Source organism: Leiobunum rupestre, chromosome 1 (assembly GCF_980474605.1).
Source record: "Leiobunum rupestre chromosome 1, qqLeiRupe1.1.hap1, whole genome shotgun sequence".
NCBI classification, from domain to species: domain Eukaryota; kingdom Metazoa; phylum Arthropoda; class Arachnida; order Opiliones; family Sclerosomatidae; genus Leiobunum; species Leiobunum rupestre.
In genome coordinates this window covers 29,113,473-29,137,199 of record NC_143384.1, presented here as the reverse complement: position 1 = coordinate 29,137,199, position 23,727 = coordinate 29,113,473, and the positions used below count along the sequence as shown (strand labels likewise).

The window sequence follows — 23,727 nt, the reverse complement described above, 5'->3', positions numbered from 1 at the left end:
TAACGCTTAATTAAGTCAGCCCTTTTTTTCGTCATTTTAAGCTTTTAAGTTTTCATTGTGCCTTTTCATTAAGGCTCCATTAAGTCAGCCCGTAGCTTCGTCATTTTAAGCTTTTAAGTTTTCATTGTGCCTTTCCATTAACGCTTAATTAAGTCAGCCCTTTTTTCGTCATTTTAAGCTTTTAAGTTTTAATTGTGCCTTTCCATTAAGGCTCAATTAAGTCAGCCCGTAGCTTTGCATTTTAGGCTTTTAAGTTTTCATTGTGCCTTTCCGTTAAGGCTTAATTAAGTCAGCCCGTAGTTTCGTCATTTTAAGCTTTTAAGTTTTCATTGTGCCTTTCCATTAAGGCTCAATTAAGTCAGCCCGTAGCTTCGTCATTTTAAGCTTTTAAGTTTTCATTGTGCCTTTCCATTAACGCTTAATTAAGTCAGCCCTTTTTTCGTCATTTTAAGCTTTTAAGTTTTAATTGTGTCTTTCCATTAAGGCTCAATTAAGTCAGCCCGTAGCTTTGCATTTTAGGCTTTTAAGTTTTCATTGTGCCTTTCCGTTAAGGCTTAATTAAGTCAGCCCGTAGTTTCGTCATTTTAAGCTTTTAAGTTTTCATTGTGCCTTTCCATTAAGGCTCAATTAAGTCAGCCCGTAGCTTCGTCATTTTAAGCTTTTAAGTTTTCATTGTGCCTTTCCATTAACGCTTAATTAAGTCAGCCCTTTTTTTCGTCATTTTAAGCTTATAAGTTTACACAAGTCCTAATCCTGGAGATAAAACCGTAGCCAATACAGGCCAATTGCTTATCAATTTTGTATTTGGTAAAAAGAAATACAGTCAAACTATATATTTTCTTTTCTTCTCTTTACAGAAGTATCGGTAGTGGGTCATCTCCCCGAAGACTTTCGCTATCGGCGGATCAATAGCAATAAGGGCCTTTAATTCCCTCTAGAGCCTCCTAGCGGAGGTCTCGGAAAGAAAAACCAATTTTAATTATTCAACGACGCTAAGACAAGAGTCATGTTTTCTCAGGTAAGAAAACTTTCAAATTGGGACGCATTTGGCTCCAGGCAGTGTACACTAATGGCTCTGAAAGGCTTAGTAATCTACGTGGTTAAAAGGGGCGAATGAGGTATAGTTTGCGTTGTTTAGGTTGATAAAGGTATTGGGTTATTTACGAATTTATGCAAGCTTACGCTGGAAGTAAGCTCAGGCGGCGGTAGGTTTAGTTTAAGTAGTATTGATCCATTTTTAACTAACAGTTCAATCGCACGAAATTTGAATTTTTGTTGAAAATTACGGATTCTAGGATTTTTAAGTTTATTCGTAACATAATGCCACCTAGGAGCAACAAACACAGCACCCCACACAAGGAGAACGCAACCCGTCAAAAGTCGTCCATTTTCTTGTGTACAGTTTTCATTGGTTAGACGCTTTATCACCTGCTGGTGTTGGAAGGGAAAAATTCGGAAATTGTCTTCCCCAACGTCCGTAAGACGTTCACCGTAAAGGCTTGTCCAATGAAATTTGTACACAACACTGCGTTAGCGTGTTGAAAGGCTAGCTGCGTTCTCCTTGTGTTTTTTGCTCCTAGCTGCCACTGATTCCATAATTTTGTAACTATTGTAAAAATCTTAAATATTAATCAAACGACCACTTCCAAAGCTACATATTATTTACTAAATAAAGTAAATAAAATTAAATACTTCAAATACATTTCCATGTTGGAAGAAAATGAAATACCTTTAGTTTAGAGTTTAAATAACTGTCAATTTCTGTTTGATAAGATATGTATATTTTAAGTATTTTCCGTTACTCAAATTCTAAAAATACTTTTAAATGTATTAAAATATACCATAATTAAAATTTGTTATTCTTAAAAAACACGCTATTTTGTGCTGAATTTCGAATGCAAACCTGTATGGATTTCATTACTTAAACTTGATATAGTATAACCTGCAGTTATTTGTTTTTCGAACTGCTATTTATACCTCCAAATTAACCTTAATAGTAGTCATTATAGAAAAATACGGAAATTTTATTCAATATGGAAATAAAACCAATAATACTCATTTTCTTTACTTAATTGCTGTTTATACCTCTAAATAAACCGTAAAATTCAGAAATGTACTATAAACAAAATTGGCTATTTTCTTAAAATACGCTATTTTGGACTGATTTTGAATGGAATTAGCTATATTTCTTAATATTAAACTTTTTACCATATACCCAACAGTCATTCTTATTTACGTAATTGCCATTTGGACTTATAAATAATCTGTAAAAGTAAGAAAATATGCCATAAACAAAATTTTCAAACATGGAAAAATACGCTATTTTGTACTGCATTTTAATGGAATTAACTATATTTCTTAATATTACACTTTAAACCCTACAGTCATTCCTATTTACGTAATTGCTATTTACACCTACAAATAAACTGTAATAGTAATAACCAAATTTATAAGTAAAGAAAAATACGCTATTTTGTACTAAATTTCGAGTTCAAATAAATATTCCCCAGTTTTATCTTTACTTAAATGCTATTTATACCTAAAAAAGGGTAAATGTAGAAAATGGACCGCCATACAAATTAAAGAAAATCCCTATTTTGTGCTGAATTTCGAGTTCAAATAAATATTCCCCAGTTTTATCTTTACTTAAATGCTATTTATACCTAAAAAAGGGTAAATGTAGAAAATGGACCGCCATACAAATTAAAGAAAATCCCTATTTTGTGCTGAATTTACAGCTCAAATAACTTTATATTTTTTATTTCAACTCGATATCGTATAACCCGAAGCCATTCCTCTTCACTTAACTGTTATTTATACCCCTAAATAGAGCGTAAAAGTCGGAAAATATCTACCCATCGCCATCAATAGCAATTGGCCGGCCACATTACGCTAAGCGACAGTCAGACATTAAAAGGCGCTCTTTTAAAGAACACGGAACGAACATCTTTCGGTGCTGAAGTCGTCCAAAAACACAATAAAAACTAAAGAACCTTTCCTAAGGTGAAAAGGCGACTGCCCGATCATTGCTTTTCTAGAGAGCGCGCGGCCAAATATACTCTTAACATCTTTGAAATGACGTGGGTGGAAAAACAACAAAGCAAACGTTGTTATTGGCGCCATCTAGATTCGACGTGCGCTCTTAAAACGCCCCGTCGAAGGTGCTTTTAGCTGTTATTGTCAATTCTCATCAATTTTTGAAAAGGCCAGGAAAAAAAAGATCCGAAAAAAAATCTCGATTAGGACAAAACCAGGTGGACGAGCCAAAGGTGTACTTTGAATATAAATTGTCGTTTTACTGATAAAAAAGCTTCTTTCGTTACGTGGAATTTTCGAGGTGTCGCGTCTTCTTAAATTGCTACTTTGCGTCGGTTCTATGAAAAGGGTTTCCGAAGTACCGTTTTTCCTCGATAGATGGCCCTAACGTATCCACGTATTTCGATTTTTAAAAATCAAGGAACCTGTAAAAAGTTGAATGTGTTCTTTTTTAAAAAAAAACGGTCTGGACCCTTTTTTAAGTAGCTATTTAATGGCCAGGTACAGTGTAATAAAGTTAAAAGCGGCACCTGTGCATAAAATACGATAAATTAAAATTGAAACCCCTCTTATTGTACAATAAAAGTTACAATCACCTTTTATTGTACAATAAGTGGGATTTATTTTACCCTAGGTACAGTAAGAACACTTGCAATACTTTTTAAAACAAAAGTAATACGTGGGGTGGTAGAGTGGTTGACACTTTCGCCTCGCAGCAAGTGGAGCCAGGTTCGATCCCAGCTTATGGCACTGGGTGACAACTCGGAACCTCTCCTTCCGCGTTGAGTTTGCAAGTTTTCTCCCTGCTGGCTAGAGAGGTTTTCCCCCGAGCTCTTCGGTTTCCCCTTCCATAAAAACTTGTAGAGGTTAACGGTAATAGTGAGTGTAGGGAGCTGTTGGCTCGCGTGGCATGAAGGGCTAGCCACCACCCTCCTACGCATTGTAACCCGGCCACCTGAATTAATGGCTTTAAAAGTCGCTTGATGACTTCTGCCGTGGGTGGTGCCTTGGGTATTAGCCTAGCTGATTATTATTATTATTATTATTTATTAATATGTATCACGTAAAATGAAAAGAAACATATTCGGAAATGCTCTTGCAAACTTTTTTTCATGAGAAATTAAAATAAAATGGTATGACAGTGTACTGAACCGTCTCTTACAATGATTTTATCATATGCACTACTATTATGATAGATAAATTTGTTATTATCGCCTGAAATATCGTCCAAAATTACCGCCGATATATCGGCCATGAATAGCCGATAAATATAATGTTTAGGCTTAGTTTCTTTTCGGTGTGAAATAGGTCAAAACCGGTCTATCATTTTAATTTCTGGCTATTTTATTTTGTTGTATTTAGTTTTTTACTCGAAGACCTATACACACTTTTTCACGGTGTTTTTGACCCCTCTTTTCGGCCGCCCGCTAGTCGGCCATTACCTGGAACCACCGGTGGAGGGTGTAGGTTCGGGTCTTTGGTCCCACGATATGGAGAATGGGGGTTAAGGGGGGTAAACTCAACATGAACGCGCCCAGCAAAATTCCCAAAAAAAGAGTGTATTGGTAAGAGCTATTTTTAAGTATTTTAATTTCTTAAAATTTGTGTAAGGCTCGGTTATAGTGAAATTTAACCCCCCCGGCTCAGGAGGGGGGAAATAAAAACGTCACCAATGTGTACTTCAATCGCTTCGGAAAACGTCAATTTTAGGAAACCAATGAGATACTAGGCTGATTTGATTGGTGTTAGGGGTAAAGAAGCTTATTCTTCGAACGTGAGGGCGATTATTATCAACGCTAAAAATCAGAGTTGTTAATTTTCCAGAAACTTTTCCGCAAATCGGAAATATAAAAAATTCAAACATAAATTACTTTTTAAGGATTTTTTTATGTTTTTACCTTTTTGTCGATATAAAACGTCAAATAACAATAAACATACTACAAAACATTAATAGTGTTACATTGTTGATTAGTTTAATGCTAGTCTAGAGGTTTAGTTTTACTTTAAGATTCGAAAAAATGAGGTGAAAATGCCGCTTTATTTAAATTGGCAAACAATATTAGACAAATATTGTGGAACTGTCCTGTACATTTAAAATTTTAAAGAAATGAATAAAAACCACTATTGCACAGTAAAATAGTTTTGTTTATTAAAACGCTACGGCCGTTTCGGCGCACTAACCGGCGTCGTCGTCAGGCGAATTTTGTATTCGCCTGACGACGACGCCGGTTAGTGCGCCGAAACGGCCGTAGCGTTTTAATAAACAAAACTATTTTACTGTGCAATAGTGGTTTTTATTCATTTCTTTAAAACAATATTAGACTAATCATGGAAAAAATACGGAAATTTACCTGGAAAAAAGGTCTCGGTCATTTTCCAGAAATTTTCCGTCTTACAACACTAGTAAAAATCGTCTCTAAATAAATAAAATTTTGGTTTAACAATAATTCTTATTAACTTGACTTGGATTGAAACATACTATTTGAAAGAAAATAGTAAGATTAAGCCCGCTTTAGAAAACGGGTAGGTAGAACGTGTGGAAATGTAAACGTACCTTTTTCGCGTAGACTGTTTACCCTTTACGTTATTTCTAGGCGTTTGGTAGCGCGAGCCCTAACCCGTCTAAAATACGACCTGTTTAATCTCCCAAGATGAAAGTACCTATAATTTTATTTAGCAGAAACCCCGTTGAAGCAAAAAAAACCCATTAAATCTATATGATAAAGAAACGTTTATTAACCTCGCATTACAAATTGGCCGTACACCCTGACCATTAATAATCCAGCCAATGACATACTACACAATAATAATGTAAAAAAGAAATTCTGTTTAAAAACAGCGACGACGCTTAAAATCTCGTTAACGGAAAACGATATACCGAAAGATCATCCATCAACATTTTTTGCCCCGTTTTCAAATTAACTATGTAGCGAAAAATCTTTTCTCAGATATACAAATTCCATACTGCTTAGCGACTAAAAACCCTGTTCATTTTTTCAGAAAACCCCTAATTTTTCTTAAACATTCGCTTAGGATAGGGATTTTTTCTTTTCGTAGTTATATCATCGATAACGTAAATTGGCCGATTTATTTTTGGTGGAATTTGGGTGTAACTAGTACCTTCTTTGAAATAACTCCGTATAAAGGTAATTTTTTGGGTGGAATTTCGGGTTGTGAATAGATTATTGTTGATTGAAATAACGGCGTAAATAAAAGATTTTTCGAGTTGAAATAACGGTGTGAATAGTAGATTTTTCGAGTCTAAATAACGGCGTAAATAGTAGATTTTTCGAGTCTAAATAACGGCGTAAATAAATGATTTTTCGAGTCTAAATAACGCCGTAAATAGTTGATTTTTCGAGTCTAAATAACGGCGTAAATAAATGATTTTTCGAGTCTAAATAACGCCGTAAATAGTTGATTTTTCGAGTTGAAATAACGGCGTAAATAGTAGATTTTTCAAGTTGAAATAACGGCGTAAATAGTTGATTTTTCGAGTGGAAATTACGGGCTGTTAATAGATTATTGTTGACTGAAGTTTAGAGTGTGAATAGGTTATGGTTGATTTTAAAAGTTAAAATTTGTAGTGTGAATAGATTACTGTCGATTGAATTTTGGGTGGGAATAGTTTATTGTTGATTAAATAACGCCGTATATTATATTTTTTGATACAATTTTGTGGTGTGAATATTTTGTTGTTGATTGAAATAACAGCGTAAATAGTTGATTTTTCGAGTGGAAATTACGGGCTGTTAATAGATTATTGTTGACTGACGTTTAGAGTGTGAATAGGTTATGGTTGATTTTAAAAGTTAAAATTTGTAGCGTGAATAGATTACTGTCGATTGAACTTTGGGTGTGAATTTGTTGTTGTTGATTTAAATAACGGCGTATATAGTTAATTTTTCGCGTGAACATTTGGGCTAATAATAAATAATTGTCGATAGAATTTTGGGTGTGAATAGTTTATTGTTGATTGAAATAACGCTGTAAATTATGAATTTTTAGGTGTGAATAGGTTAATGTTGATTGAAATAACGCCGTAAATTATATTTTTTCGGGTGAAATTTTGAGGTGTGAATAGGTTATTGCTGATTTAAATAAGGGTATGTTGGGGAAATTTAGGCTGTTAATAGATTATTGTCGATTGAATTTTGGGGTGTGAATAGGGTATTTTTAAGTAAAATAACTTCGTATATAGTTGATTTTTCGAGTTGAAATTTGGGCTGTTAAAAGATAATTGCCGATTTAATTTTGGGGTGTGAAAAGGTTATTTTAGATTCAAATATTAATTTGGTAAATTCTTGTCGCTTATAGAAAATTAATTTTAATTCAAATACGGGGAATAAATAATAAATTTTGTTTGTAAATTGGATATTTGTTATTTACGATACGGATAACGGAATAACGTCATAAATAAGTTTCAATTTTGAGATAAAATGTATACCTGACTTAGAAGTAGGCGTCTTCAATATTTAAATTTAGTTTCCCCGTAGTCTAGTTGCTCTTTATTAAAATTATTTCTGAAAAAATCTTTTTTTTTCCTACCTTTTATCATCCGTATACGAATGGTTATTTTTATTTAGTTTTATGACCGAGGCCTAGGGAAAGCTTAGGCTAATTTTTCTATTTGAATATCCCCAGACTTACTCTTTCGGCGTTGCAGAATTGTTTCGAATAATACGTTATATAGAGTGTAGCCCTCCTGGGAAATTACGTGGCCTAGTAGACAGTTAGCAGTCGGTGGCCCAGCTAAATCGTATTGGGTAATATAAATACAGACTTTATTTGCAAAGTTGTAATGTTAAGTGCAGCTGGGCTGAGTTTCGCTATCTTAAATAGTATAGAAAAATATAAATAACGCCGATTTGTTTTTGGAACTGATAGAAATAAAAATATGTAGTCGTCAATTTCGTTATATACTATTTAACCGAATCCCATTCGACCGAAAACATGCGTTTCAGTTAAATGATAATAAAATTAAATTAAATAGCCGTTATTTTGGTTAAGTTAAAGGTTAGGTTGCGTTTTTCCTTTTATTTTATAATTAAAATAATTATGCATTATTTATTAAAATGTTTAAAATTAGTTACATGGCTGGAAAACCTTGAATTCCGGGAAAAGTCAGGGAGTTTGAATATGGTTATAAAAATCAGGGAATTTTAAATATTAATCTAAACATCAGGGAAAAGTCAGGGAATTTTAAATATTAATCTAAACATCAGGGAAAAGTCAGGGAATTTGAATATGGTTATAAAAATCAGGGAAAAGTCAGGGAATTTTTAAAATTAATCTAAACATCAGGGAAAAGTCAGGGAATTTTAAAAATGAGTCTGAACATCAGGGAAAAGTCAGGGAATTTTAAAAATTAATCTAAACATCAGGGAAAAGTCATGGAAATTTAAAAATGAGTCTAAACATCAGGGGAAAGTCAGGGAATTTTAAAAATGAGTCTAAACATCAGGGAAAAGTCAGGGAATTTTAAAAATGAGTCTAAACATCAGGGAAAAGTCAGGGAATTTTAAAAATGAGTCTAAACATCAGGGAATTTTAAAAATGATCTAAAAATCAGGAAAAAGTAAAGGAATTTTCAAAATTAGTTTAAAAATCAGGGAAATGTCAGGGAATTAAATTTTAATTGCAGATAGGAAAATTTTCTAAAATATAGGTTAAAATTTACAAAATCTTGGCACAAAATAAGTCGGGGAAAATCTCCGGAGATGGTCAGTAAAAACCTCGAAAAGTCAGGAAATAACCCTGAGTTATGTGAAAACCGTCAAATATGCAGTTTTTGGGGTTAAATGGGATTCGAGTGGACTAAAGTAAATTATTTTATTAAAATAGTGACCGTTCTAATGTAGAACCCCGATTAGTCTATTAGATACGATTGGTCGAGATTTCCAAAGCTTATGTATAACTGAACATGCTTGGCGTATTGTGACCGAGGCTTAGCGCAAAATTTGTTGTGGTAAATTATAATATTAATTTTTCGCAATTGAACAAAACAAGGTAAATCATTAAAATTAGCACACCTGTATTAAGGTTATCAAAGTGAATTGTGGTAGAGTAACTACTTCTAAAGAATTACACGCTATTTCCTTTTCCGTTGAAAAGAGCTTTTCGTCACGTGATGTAATTAAATTACTTCGCGCTGTTGCACCGATAGGGGGCGACACATTACTGACTATTTTTGTAAGAAGGATCCAAGGTGTGTTGGTTTTAGGCGCCACTTCAAGCAATATATATTTTCATCTAAAGAAGATAATTTTGACTACGATTTTGTCTACCGAAACTAGTCGAGTATTGTAATTAAATTTTAAATAAAATTTAACACACAAAACAAAATTGTCGTCGGAATTATCTTCTTTAGATGAATATTTATATTGCTTGAAGTGGCCCGTCCAAAGAACACACTTTGGATCATCCTGTAATTCCTTCATTTGGGTAATCACTGTAACCGTTTACTGATTCTTTGTAATCGGTGTACACTGTCTGAAATGACTACGGTAATCGCTCTGTAATCGCTCCGTTATCAAACTGTAATTTGTTCATTTTGGTAATCGCTGTAACCGTTCACTGATTCGATGTATTCGGTGTTCATTAAAATGTACAGTGTTTAGCCCTATGGTCATAGCTAAAGCTACTGAGTGGTATTATACAGAATCTACACCCCAAAAACAAGAAAGATACTCAAAACTATTCAAATAATACAAACCTAATTTTTACCGTCACTAACCCTTTAAGCTCCCCTTGTATAGCGCAGCCAAAAAGAAAACGAAAATTCTGGCAATTCTAATACAGCCATAAAAGTCAGCCCTAACAGCATGAAAAACAAGATGTTTTTGGGAAGCATTTTCTCAGCCCGATGCGTTTTTCTCGGCCCCGTATCCTTGTAACTTCACAAAGATAAGAACCCTATCTGCGCTGCCATCCTCCGGAGCCTTATAATGGTCCTCCGCGGGATAGATTACCGGCCACGGATAGACGACCGGAGCTACCTCTTAACGTCCAAATCGCCTCTTTCCACGAGCCACTTTCGTCCCGCGTTCTTCAGCCCAAAAGAACGCCTGGCCTTCATTTCGCAGCCTAAGTGATAAGAAAATATTGTATGAAAATTTGTGCCCTTATTTTTTCCGGGCCAATTTCTCTGACGTACGCGCTATGGCTTAAATTTGAATATATTTCTGCATGGGCCCACGCTTTTCCGGGCCCTGCTTTTTTATATCTTCCATTTTGGAATTGGGGTCATTTTTTTTAACGGAGCAGCTGTTTTATGTTTCATTTGTAAATTGAAATTGTATATTTAAATTTAATATTTCCTCCTTGAAGATTTATTTCGCGTTTATTTTATTGTGGAATTTAGGTAGTAAACGGACCCGTTTAAGTAGGGTTTTATTACTGTTTTATTGCCTAAAGGGCGTAGTTCCAATTTTGAGCAGACAGTGGAGACGCGCGGTGGTGGAAATTTGAACAAGTGGCCGTACGCCATGACAACCAAAAATGCTATTATGAAGACCAAATTAACTCTATATTTATATTTTTGAAGCAAAATTTTATCACCCGAAATTATAACAAAATTTTGTTTATTTAAAAAGAAAAATATCAGATTTTATCACCAAAAAATAACACTGAATCTGGATTATTTAAAAACAAAGGAATATTACATTTTCCACTTTTTATCGCAAAATTTTGTTTATTTTAAAACAAAGAAATATTTTGTTTTCCATTTCTGGTCACGATTAAATTTTGTTTATTTAAAAACAAGGAAATATCACATTGTCCAATTGGCAGTATGACAAAATTTAAATTATTTTAAAACAAAAGAAATATCAGATTTTCCACATAACATTTGGAACAAATGTAATTCATTTATTTATAAACAAAGAAATATCACATTTTCCACATAACATTTGGAACAAATGTTATTTATTTATCAACAAAGAAATATCACATTTTCCACATAACATTTGGAACAAATGTAATTTATTTATCAACAAAGAAATATCACATTTTCGATCTGGTATTATGACCAAATTTTTTTATTTTAAAACAAATGAAAATTAGATTTTCCACTCGGCATTATGACCATATATAATCTAATTAAAAACAAAGAAATGTCACAATTTTGATCTGGCAGTACGAACAAATTTTATTTTTTTTAAAAACAGTGAAATATCACATTTTCCACTCGGAATTATGACCTTTGATATATTTAAAAACCAAGAAATATCACATTTTCCACTCGGCTTTATGACCAAGGTTTATTTACAGATAAGTTTCAATTAGTTCCAAATTAAGAAACTAAATAATAAAAGTTTATAACTTGATAAAATGAGCCACTGGTTGACGTTTTGATAACTAGATGGCGCTTTCAATCTAGCACTTTCAGGCTTTCATTCAAGGCCGATGCAAAAACACCAACTTTCGGCACTTGTAAAGTAAAATGGTCACGAGATTGTTTTCCATAAATGAAATCGAAAAAATATAAATCCACCGCAAAAAAGTGGTTATCGAATTTCTAATTACATCAAGTGCGTGAAATTATTCCGAATCGTGTGCCACGCCATCTATCTTTGTCATCGCGAAATAGCGGCATATCGAAGTGGTGTTCACGCAAATTCCTCTCTAGCGGCGTTCCTACGTTGCGAGTGCCGGAAAGAGCCCAAAATCGAGTTAGAGAACCTCCCGTTCTTTTGATAATTGGCGTTATTAAGCGCGGCGCTACTGCTCCGTAGCGAGGCCCCCTGTTGGTTAAACACACCTTTTCGATGTACGACTACCGGCTGGTTTTGGTCTATCAATAATTATTAGCACTTACTAGTCGGTTTTACCCGCGTTCTGCTTATGACGCATTTACATAACGTGATCACGATATATTCCATTTAAAGCAAGTGGCGGCTCTATCATTGCCACCTGTATTATGGAAAGGCCCCTGTTATTAGAGATGGCCATGAATCTATCCGATTCTTCGAAAAAAAGCGGAGAGCGTGGTGCCATCTATTAATGGCAAAGGAAGTTAAAATTCAAAATAGCCAAATGATAACATCGTCAGAGAGCCATTGTAGAGTAGTATATTTAGACAACTTTTATTCTACTTTTAGTGGAATTTAACCCAAATTATACATCCTTTTTAAAAAATATTATTTATAATTGCTTTAATTTATGTTATTGATCAATTTTCAAACAATCCAATCAACACGAGGGGTACCTATAAGTACCCGCCTTTTGGGTCAAAATGTAGCTTAACTATCTTGTTTTTATTTCGACGCTAGTGACATCTGTTGAAAAAAGACCTACTTAACGTCGAGCCGACACTTGCTTTAATAATAAAAGTAAATGACGGATTTTATTTGGACGCTAGATGGCGGCTTTTCCCCTATTGTTATTTATTGTAATTAGTTAAAACAAACTTTTTCGGCCCGTTCGCGGATTTAAAAGCGCCATCTAGGTTTCTTCGAAAATTACCCGAAGGTCATTTGTTAAATATTTCGCCGCGTGAGGTTCAACTGTTGGCTTTAATTTCAAACTAGTCACTGTGCTTATGTATATGGCGTTAAATATTTTATCATAAGTCTATAACGTTGTCCTAGTAGTATGACACTTTTATTTAGACAAAGACTGCATAGTGTATTTTTTCGGTCGTTCGTCCTTGTCTCGCTAGGGTTCGTTTCTATTCCCGTAATGAAGTCAATCTGTGAAATTATCTCAGTAAAATATATTATATACTTATGGTTTTATGTTGGCGTGTGTAGTGGTTAAAATTGTTTTGTGTAAAAATTTTATAAATGGGATGAACTTTACTACGGCAGTATCAAAACTACTTAAATGGTATTATTTAGTTACAAATCGTTAACATGACCCATATAATATAGACTATTGCATCATAAAATCAATTGATTGTGTAACACCTTGAAAATTAAGTTTTTACATATTTTCTTAATATTTCAATTATAAATAATAATGTTAAAGAACTAGTAAAGTTCAAGTTGATTTTCTCAAAACTTAACTGTTTTCAATTCATTACAACCAAAACTACTAATTAGGGTGAAAATTAATAAAAACAACCAAAAATACCCCATTAATTTCAGATAATTTTTTCAGTTAATTAATATTCAATTTATCACTAAAATAATCATATTAATAATAGTAATCAGCTGGTTGAGTATCACAAAACTTAATTTGTATTAATAAAAACTACTAATTGGGATAAAAATTAATAAAAACAATGAAAATTAATCATATAAAATCCAATAATTTTTTCAATTAGTTAAGTTTCATTTCCTCATTCGAAATAATAATATTAATAATATTAATCCGCTAGTTGAGTTTCGCAAAACGTAATTATTATTAATAAAAACTACTATTTGGGATAAAATTAATAAAAACAATCAAAAATAGTCCAACGAAATCCGATAATTTTGTCAATTATCTAATATTCAATTTATCACTCAAAATAATAAGAATAATAATAATAATAATAATAATCAGCTAGGCTAATACCCAAGGCACCACCCAAGGCCTAAGTCATCATGCGACTTTTAAAGCCATTAATTCAGGTGGCCGGTTTACAATGCGTAGGAGGGTGGCGGCTAGCCCTTCATGCCACGCGAGCCAACAGCTCCCTACACTAACTATTACCGTTAACCTCTACAAGTTTTTATAGAAGGGGAAACCGAAGAGCTCGGGGGAAAACCCCTTAAACCAGTGGGGAGAGAACTTGCAAACTCAACGCAGAAGGAGTTGTTCCGAGTAATCATATTAATAATAGTAATCAGCTAGTTGAGTTTCTCAAAACTTAATTATTAATAATAAAAACTACTAATTGGATAAATATTAATAAAAACAATCAAAAATAGTCCAATAAAATCCGATAATTTTGAAAATTAGTAAATATTAATAATTTTTTCACTCCAATCAAAGTCAATCTAAATGATTAATTTTTCACTGTACGACCGCGTACAACATAATACATTTCGGTAGCGATAAAAAGTCCATAAAATTAATTATTAGTAACGCGAACGGGGGAACACGAAAAAACACCAAAATCAGAAACATTTAATTAGCCAGAAAGCGGCGCGCATTTTCATATTCTGTTCCATCGAACTAGTACGATACCAAGGCAGGAGCTATGAGTTAAAGGAGCTAGCGTAGGTAACGTAGTAACGCCTCTGACTCTAATAGTTCCACCGACGTAAAACGTATACATGCAACCTCGAAGGCATCGTCTCATTAAACACGTTCCGGACATTACCTTATTAATCTTAACTGTTCTATATATATATATCAACCTAGCGGTTCTTTTTTATGTATAAAACAACTGGCGCCCCCACGCGGTAAGGCGTGGTACTGTATCAATGTACGACTGCCAGCATTAAATCTTTGATGTAGTCCCTTAAGCGTGTATATTTTTTCTCCTATTTCGTTCAGGTGTACCATTATACCTGCCCGCAAATTGGGGGTATCTCGATGCATTATTAAGGATCTATATACCAAAAGAGGTTTTCTTAATAATAATCCTTTTAAAATATTTACGATTATGGCCGTGGCTGCTCTGCGAGGCTATATTTGGTCGCGTTTTTGCCGCTTAATGAAATTGGCTGGATAAATGTATATCGCATAAAAATGTAGCTTGTACTCTTATCTAAGCCTTGGCCGTTTACTCTTTAGGCCTTGGTTCTCTTTACGGGGGTAGTGGGTGGGGGAGAGTTTAGCGTGTTAGGAGAGCTGATGGCCCAAATTGGATACCTTCGTAGCCCTATGACGCCTATGAACTCCATTTTGAAGAAATGGTTTTAACCTCATTTTTTTGTCCTTTTTAAATATTGTTGAAAAATGTTGTGATTTTTTTATGAGTTTTTTAGAAATATTATAGTTTAGTTCAGGATCGAAGTGAAGAATGTTTTATTGTGCTGGCGGAATAGTTAGCACTTTCGGGTTATCTCACCCGTAGGTTAGAAGGTTTTTCCTCCTGAGTTCTTCGACTCAGTTACCTTAAAACTTGTAGAGGTTAACGGTAATTTATGAAATTAAAAGTCGCTAGATGACTATGACCGAAGTTGGTGCATTGGGTTTTAGCCTAGCTAATTATTACTACGCTCCTGCTTTGGTTGTATACGAAAATGCTGTTGCTATTTAGTACTCAGAAATATATTTGATGAACATTAGACTCAATTTAATATTCTTAGGATATCATTGATTTTTATAACTTGCCACAGCGTACCTACATACTTAAGTGTTTATTTAAACCTTCCACTTTGTAGGTAAATTATTAGACTTTAATGTTTAGAAGTTTTCCATATGTTCACCTATTTTAAAATATCCCCTGTAGCTAACTTCTCCGAGTACACAGATGTGCTGCGGGTGGAACACTTCTACAGGCGCTAGTAGGTCAATAATAGACATAAAGAAATACGTTACCATGGAACGGAAACAAATAAAACAGCGTAGTTTTAAATTTTAAATATACTTTGGTCGGGTTTTTCCTTTAGCCTTTCGTGATGCCTAATATAAATAAAGGTGTTTCGTGGAGACCTTTTCTTCGCCTATTTATACCAAAAACGGGCAAATCCAATTTTAACTTACTTTTTTTTTCTATTTTCGTTGCTTTTATATTCTTGAACTTTTAAACCAAGAAATTTATGCGCATGTTTAACCAGAAACAGTTTTTCGAGCAAAAATAAAAGAGCTTCACGAAACGAACTCTCCGGCAAAAACAGACAAGAAAATATCTTTATTTTTTTCACCGGAACATTTTTGGCTCCCGACACCTTTTCGCTGTTTTTCCGGATATCCCTCGCGAAGGAGTTCAGCTGATTATACCGTGCCAAAATCAGATTTTGTTTTTATCTTAAAAGTTCTCGGAGATCTTTACATTGTATTCTACTTTATTTTTATATAAAAGTAGATTTGAATATACAATGAATTCCGCAACTGCTTTTTGCGTTATTTTTAATATCTATGGGGTTTTATAAGAAGATTTCGCCAGGAATGCAATTCAAAATGGCGGTCTACGCTCAGGGGAGAAAAGGGGATTCACTGACTAGCCTTTCCCTGTAGAAATGATGACGACACGTGAAAAGGGGACCATTGTAGTTATAATGCAGTTTTAAATTTCGTTGTCAGGTTTGGTTCCTGTATTGATTGTTAAATGTATTATTTGAGGCGATTAAAATTTGGTGTTCTATCATTTTCACCTCAAGTTACCTTAGAATGTTACAAATATAAGCTCAAGTCACCGTAGAATGCCATAAATATAACCTCAAGTAACCAAAGAACGCTATTAATTTAACCTCAAGTAACCAAAGAACGCTATTATTTTGAGCTCAAGTCACCTTAGTACGCTATTAATTTGAGCTCAAGTCACCTTAGTACGCTATTAATTTAAGCTCAAGTCACCTTAGTACGCTAATAATTTGAGCTCAAGTCACCTTAGTACGCTATTAATTTGAGCTCAAGTCACCTTAGTACGCTATTAATTTGAGCTCAAGTCACCTTAGTACGCTATTAATTTGAGCTCAAGTCACCTTAGTACGCTATTAATTTGAGCTCAAGTCACCTTAGTACGCTATTAATATGAGCTCAAGTCACCTTACTTCGCTATCAATTGGACCTCAAATCACCTATTTATGCTATCAATTTGAGCTCAAGTCACCTTAGTACGCTATTAATATGAGCTCAAGTCACCTTAGTACGCTATTAATATGAGCTCAAGTCACCTTAGTACGCTATTAATATGAGCTAAAGTCACCTTAGTACGCTATTAATTTGAGCTCACGTCACCTTAGTACGCTATTAATTTGACCTCACGTCACTTTAGTACGCTATCAATTCGAACTCAATTCACCTTACTACGCTATCAATTGGACCTCAAGTCTACTTAGTACGCTTTAAATTTGAGCTCAAGTCACTTTAGTACGCTATCAATTTGACCTTACGTCACCTTAGTACGCTATCAATTTGACCTCACGTCACTTTAGTACGCTATCAATTGGACCTCAAATCACCTATTTACGCTATCAATTTGACCTCAAGTCTACTTAGTACGCTTTAAATTTGAGCTCAAGTCACCTTAGTACGCTATCAATTTGAACTCAATTCACCTTACTACGTGATCAATTTGACCACAAATCACTTAAAATAAACAGTTCGTGGCGAAATACGATAATATTGATTTCATAAAACTATTACATTTGGATGTTATGGTTTATAATAAAGTTAATATAGCCGTGCAGAATGGTATTAACATTTCAAATCGTTGGGTGGAGTACGAAACTTTATCGAGCCGGCGAAAATATTCTTTTAATTATTAGGGTGTACTTCTGTAGTAACAGATATGTTACTGATATAAATTATAAAATTTTGTAATTTGGAGGATCGTGATGATCAGAACTACTTCATTAATCTTTTAAGAATTTTCAACTATCAATAGCAATACATTAATGTCCTTTTGAAAGGAGGGAGTAGTTGACAAAATGAAATTTCTGGCCTTAAGAACCAATGACTTGAAAAATTAGGATAGAATAAGTGAAAACAAAGTTTATTCCTCTCAGAATTAGCCCACCTTCGGTACGCCCCTGTAGCAATACTCCTTAAATCAATCAAGTACAAATAATACCAGAAGTAAATTAGATGTCTCTGACGATTGAAGTATCCGTATACTGCTTATGTTAATCAAAACACTTTGCAAACGACAAATAGTGCGGATTGAATTTGTTCTTATTCTAAGTTTCTTACGCTTCGTTTTTAAATATTTTGCTGATAAATAAGTAAATCAATGTAATTTCGTTAGTCCGACCGTAGATAAAGATTAAATCGTTAGGCACTATGAAAGTGCTAAGAGCCTGCAAAAATGCATGTTTTATTTTAATAATTATCAACTAGGCCCCAAGGCACCACCTTACACCCAAGTCGTCGGGCGACTTTTAATGCCTTTAAACAGGTGGCCGGGTTACAATGCCACGCGAGCCAACAGCTCCCTACACTCACTATTACCGTTAACCTCAATTTTTTTGGAAAATATTAAATATTTCCAATCTTTTAACTTTCCAAATTTTCTTAATGTCTGTACGGGATGGGTAATTTTTAGAGATCTTGAAATCGTGTTTATAACAATTAAAAGTTTTGTGATTAAAACTCGACCCATGTTTCGGTAGCCTTCAGGGAACCATTGTCAAAATCCATCAGGAAATCATTAAATCTTTCAAATATGCTCGGGGGCAGTGATGGGCACTCTCCTCTCACCGTGAGTTCAGTGAGAGCAATTGAGAGGAGGTGAGATGCTCTAAGTTCCAATGGAGAGGAGCGTGAAATGAGTTTCCAAGCTATCAATTTAAAGTGAGGGGAGAGTGAGAGGACATAATATTTTTAAAAGAAAGTATGTGGCATGTGAGTAAAATGAGAGGAGATCCGGTCTAAAGTTAACGATGGTGAGAGGATATGAGTTTGAGTTTAAAATTTTAGAAATGGGAATGAGAAAGACTAAGTAATTTTTTTTTAAATGCCCATTACTGCTCGGGGGAAAACCCCTTTAACCACTGGGGAGATAACTTTCAAACTCAACACAGAAGGAGTTGTTCCGAATTAACACCCAGTGCCATAATCTGGTATCGAACCCGGGTGGTCTTGTAGCGAAGCGAAAGTGCTCACCACTCAGGTCTGTATGCATACTTATATCTTATCGCGACTAAGCCAATTAACAATTGTAAGACCCAATTTTCACTAAAATCCAAATAAATTATTATTATTATTATTTATTATTATTAAGATAAATACTATACACTTCTGATACTACCTCCTTGTTATGTTGGTATAAACAAAAGCTAATTCACCTATTTTATATTTATTATCAATTATAATGTTTATCTTATCAACACTCTGACTATAAATACATGGGGTCATTTATTGTAACCCCCAATTTGACTGAGTATCATAGTATGCAGACTACACTTCTACTCATCATGTAAATATATTGTCATCCTTAATAAACTATTTTACATGTCTTAATCTTGTCGTGGTTATCTTGTTGGAACACATCAACTTTCTCTAATTCGTGAAACCGCGCACTTTTGAAATTGAAAATTAACTTCGTCCACATTCCAACACTCTCCGTACCTACGTCACTTTCTCTTTCAAATCATCAACAACGCCATAATTAGGCATCTCCCATAGATTCCCCCCCCCCCGGGTAACCTACCTTAGTCGCGAGTACACTCTTTCGTACAAACATTAATTTTGTGCCCTAATCACCGCTGTAAGACGCGCCGTGTTTTTTCTCTCTCGTCCGCTTAAAATCGTCCCTTTTCATCGAGAACACGCGGTGCACGCTCTATTACCCTAAACAGCAATCTCCCGCATTCCCCAGCGCCATCTAGCCTCTCACGCTTTCAACGCGACTCCGCGGCGAATCCCCCAATTATTGTCTCCGCTCGGTGTCAGTTTCAAGATAAATTGACGATACAACTACGCTCGCACGCCGAACCGGGGTATAAGTTAAGTTGGCACCTGATTAGAAAACGCGTATTGGGTTGCTTACGCTAAGCCTCGCCGACTAAAACGGCGGGAGTGAGTTGAAAACGGGGGGATACGCTCCGTTACGTGGAAGGGGGGTTTGGTAGTTGAAGCGTTTACGATCGCCTGATAGCGTAGTTGAGGTTAACGCCGCCGGGGGTCGCTGTTAAAGTGAAATACGAGGTAAGCCTCGGTCGCGCCTTGGTCTAATTGTAATAAGCCGTAGTGGCTCGCGTTTTAAAGAGGGCTTACTATCTCTCCGGCTCTTTTAAATAAGTGGCCGAAATAATATCCGTTTAGCGTATTGGCCGCCTTTCGGAGAACGTATATGACGACGCCTCTTGTCGAAATTGGAAACTACGGTGTTCGGTGATCCATTTGCATGTTTAATTGTGATTCGGATGAACTCTAGCACTCCCCCTCGACGCTGTGTCCCGTTTTGCGCCGATGCTATTTTGAGAGTATCTCTAATACCCAGGTAGAGTGGATAAGTTATGGGCCGGTTATGTAAAATGATTCGCGTTCGGGTGAGTGCTTTAATATGATTTTTAAGCAGTCTTTATTACTACACTTTCGGCTTTCGTCCCCGAATTGAAGATGGAGATGGAAAATATTTATTTTTCTGTCATTTGGGGTTTTCTTGTTTTCGGGTATAACGTAGTAGTTACCTTATTTAGCTATGGATAGTAGGTTTTGATAATTCAGTTGTGGACCTCATAAGAATCAGAAATTGCTTGCGGTCATTCGCTGACTATTATCGATGACCATTTACATTTGCTTAAAAAATGCCTTACTTAGGGTTCATAAAAGTTGTCTAGCTGTTTTTAAAAGTTCAATTCACACGAAACAACATGTTTGCCTCAATATAAAGTGGTTTTTTTTTCGCCTGCTCCCGGTCTAAAAGTGAACATTTTTTACCCTAAAACGTTTTATTTGAATGTTCCGGGGATTAAAAATACTCCGCCCCATAAACTATTCGCTTGTTCCGGAGTATTAGGGCTACTCTTTTTACTCCTTCTGAGAAGGAGGTGTAAGGAGAGTACTAAAATATCAAAACGCGCGTGGAACCTTTTAACAAGTTGAGTAAGACATAAATGGAGTTTACGCTAGCGTCTATTGGCGATCATAGTGAAACGTCACTTCTACGTCACGAGTGACGAGCCCGAAGTGGCCCGATACATCTAAGCAAGAAGGCCAATGTTACGTTATAGAAAGACCTATTTATAAAGTGAACTATTTAATAATTGTTTTTGAGAAACAAAAATTCACACAATATATTTCACATCGACTAAATTGTACTTAATGTTTACCCTGGAATTAGCTTTCCTTTTCTACTAAAATGGGTGCCATTTTGGAAAACGTTTTTACTCCGACTCAAACTGTTCTCCACCACAGAATCGGAGTAAAATGACGTCATAGGGTTACTCTTCTTACCCTACTCCGAAATCCCGGAACAAGCGAAAAAAAACCACCTATTGTTGACCGATACGGGTGAAATGTGAGGTGGTGGTGTGATTAGCACTTTCGCCTCGCAGCAAGAGGAGCCCGGAATCGATCCCAGCTTGTGGCACTGGGTGAAAACTCGGAACAACTCCTTCCGCGTTGAGTTTGCAAGTTCTCTCCCCACTGGTTTAAGGGGTTTTCCCCCGAGCTCTTCGGTTTCCCCTTCTATAAAAACTTGTAGAGGTTAACGGTAATAGTAAGTGTAGGGAGCTGTTGGCTCGCGTGGCATGAAGGGCTTGCCACCACCCACCTACGCATTGTAACCCGGCCACCTGAATTAATGGCTTTAAAAGTCGCATGATGATTTGGGCTTTGGATGGTGCTTTGGATATTAGCCCGAGAGGCTAATCACTTCATTCAATTCTGTACACCGATTACAGAGAGTACAGCCTTTGGAAGTGCAAAGTCAAAGCTATGAATAGTGGTCAGCCCGTCGTATTAGCCTAGCTGATTAATATGAATTTTAAAATCATTAAGGTGAATGGTAATAACATATTTAAATACTTGAAAAAAAGAAATTAAAGATCTATATTTAGTAACGTTTTCTGCCACCAGATCGGGTAAGGACTCCCTCAGCAACGCGCTGTATCGTTAGAGTAACGCTCAAATAAATTGTCTATAACGTTTCGAAACACCGTCTTTAATTCAAACGTTGTCCGCAAAATAAGCAAATTCAAAAAATAAGAGTTGTTAAGCGTTTAGAAGTGTTCAAACTGTAATAAATAATATAAAACAGAGCCTGAAAGACTATAAATAATTTTTGTAAAATAGTTAAGAGTTTAAATTTGAACAGATTTTAAATTTTTATATATTTAACATTTTAGTAAAACAAACCACCAAAAAAGTCACAACTTTAACTTTGGTAATAATACAGAGCACGCACTTATAAGCTTATAACCTCGTAAAAACCAATTCGGAAAGCATAGCTAAATAAACCTTTCAATAAAGTCATTACGCTTGCCGAACTGGTTTTAAGGTAACGCTTTCGTCACGAGATACGTAGGAGTTCAGTTCAGTTTAGAAGGTTAGATCTTTATGAAAAGGGCGCCTCGTCCAATTTTAATTCGTGTCTTGTTCAACTTGTTAAAATGTTCCACGCGCTCTTTCATATTTTAGCGTAAAAGGCTCGTGCATTTTTTTTTATTTCAGGGAACACGCGCGAAATCGCTCGAGCCCATTTGCGCTAAAATATCAAGACGCGCGTGGAACTTTTTAACAAGTTGATTAAGACAGAAATAGAGTTTATGCTAGCGTCTATTGGCTATCATAGGGAAACGTCACTTCTACGTCACGAGGGACGCGCCCGAACGACCCGATACATCTAAGCAAGAAGGCCAATGTTACGTTATAGAAAGGCCTATTTATAAAGAGGACTATTTAATAAATGTTTTTGAGAACCAAAAATTCACACAATTTATTTTACATCGACTAAACTGTACTTAATGTTTACCCCTTAATGTAGAGGTGTAAAATAACCTTCCCCCTTCCCCCCTGGTACGGTTATCTTTATGAGGCGCATATTTCATTTTTGTTCGGGGGCTGTGAATTAGGAATTCCACTCTGGTCAAAGGCATAAATCGGGAGGCGCTGTTTGCAAGCAGGGAAAAAAATCAAATGAATAATAGGGATGTCCGTTGAAGATATAACGGCCACACCGTTATTTTTGGCACTAATATCGAGGTCATCATGTTACACACGTAATCGAGGCCGACCAGGGTCAGTTGATAATTTACACTTACGCGACTCTAGCGCTCGTGGACAGCGAACAATTTATGGGGTTCTTTGATCTGGAACTTTAACACGAGTCTTACGTTCTTGTATGGAAGGTGCTTCGTGTGCCAAGGGTTACTTAGGCTTATTTTAGAATGCTACTAATTGTGGCTTAATTTAAATGTTCATTTCATTATTTTTTTCTATTTTATTTCCTTTAAATAACGACCTCACTATTTGCTCTTGAGATCTCTGGGTAAAAACATTGAAGTATTAACTTAAGTCTATATTATTGTTCCACAAGTTTGTCACTTTGAAGAATATTTTACTGAGAGCTAGAAACGGAGTGACGTCATCACAAGAAGGTAAACTCCCCCCTGGCGAGGCGCTGTCAAAGGCTACGTGTGACTCGGGAGCAAGCGGACGAGAAACGGCCACGAAGCCCGTAATGCAGTCTGTTTTGCGAATAGCTCTCAGTAAAACTTTTACACATGAAGAATAGGAAGTGTCCCACTTATGTTACAATATTATACACTTATGTTATTAATTTTAGAACAATTTAATTTTTTCAGTTAATTTTGTAGATTTCCTTTACATTTCAATTAACATTTCGCTCATTAAAATGATTACGTTGTTTTTACGTAGCAAACTTGAGTTAACATAAATTAAATTAGAAGTTTATATTAAACTAAAATTGGAAGCGTTTTCAATTTAACATTCTTTAAGCGAGGCGTCTGACGCGAGCGGGCACATTTAAAATGGCCGTGAAATGTCCTTAAAATAGTGCGTCGATAATCAGGCATTTTCTGTTAGTTTTTCTCGGCACTTTTGCCATAAACCATTCCAGACGAATTGTTGTAAAATTCCCAATAGGAATTCAGGCTAGCAGACGTCGTAAGAGTCTACTTTTTCAAGACCAAATAAATAGTTTAACTCTCGTATTTGTCGGTCCGTTCCGGCTAGGAACAACAA

General features: G+C 35.3%; 1 protein-coding gene across 3 annotated transcripts in view; it reads left to right on the top strand.

The window, feature by feature from the left end:
- LOC149962067 (cadherin-like and PC-esterase domain-containing protein 1) overlaps nt 1–23,727 on the top strand; it is a 221,906-nt gene that overhangs the window by 127,725 nt on the left and 70,454 nt on the right. For 2 of the 3 annotated variants that reach the window (XR_016481254.1, XM_090178261.1), the window contains exon 3: nt 858–1,018. The gene's annotated coding sequence lies outside the window, so the exon portion shown is untranslated. The remainder of the gene's footprint in view (nt 1–857; nt 1,019–23,727) is intronic. The other variant, XR_016481258.1, reaches the window with a different exon arrangement.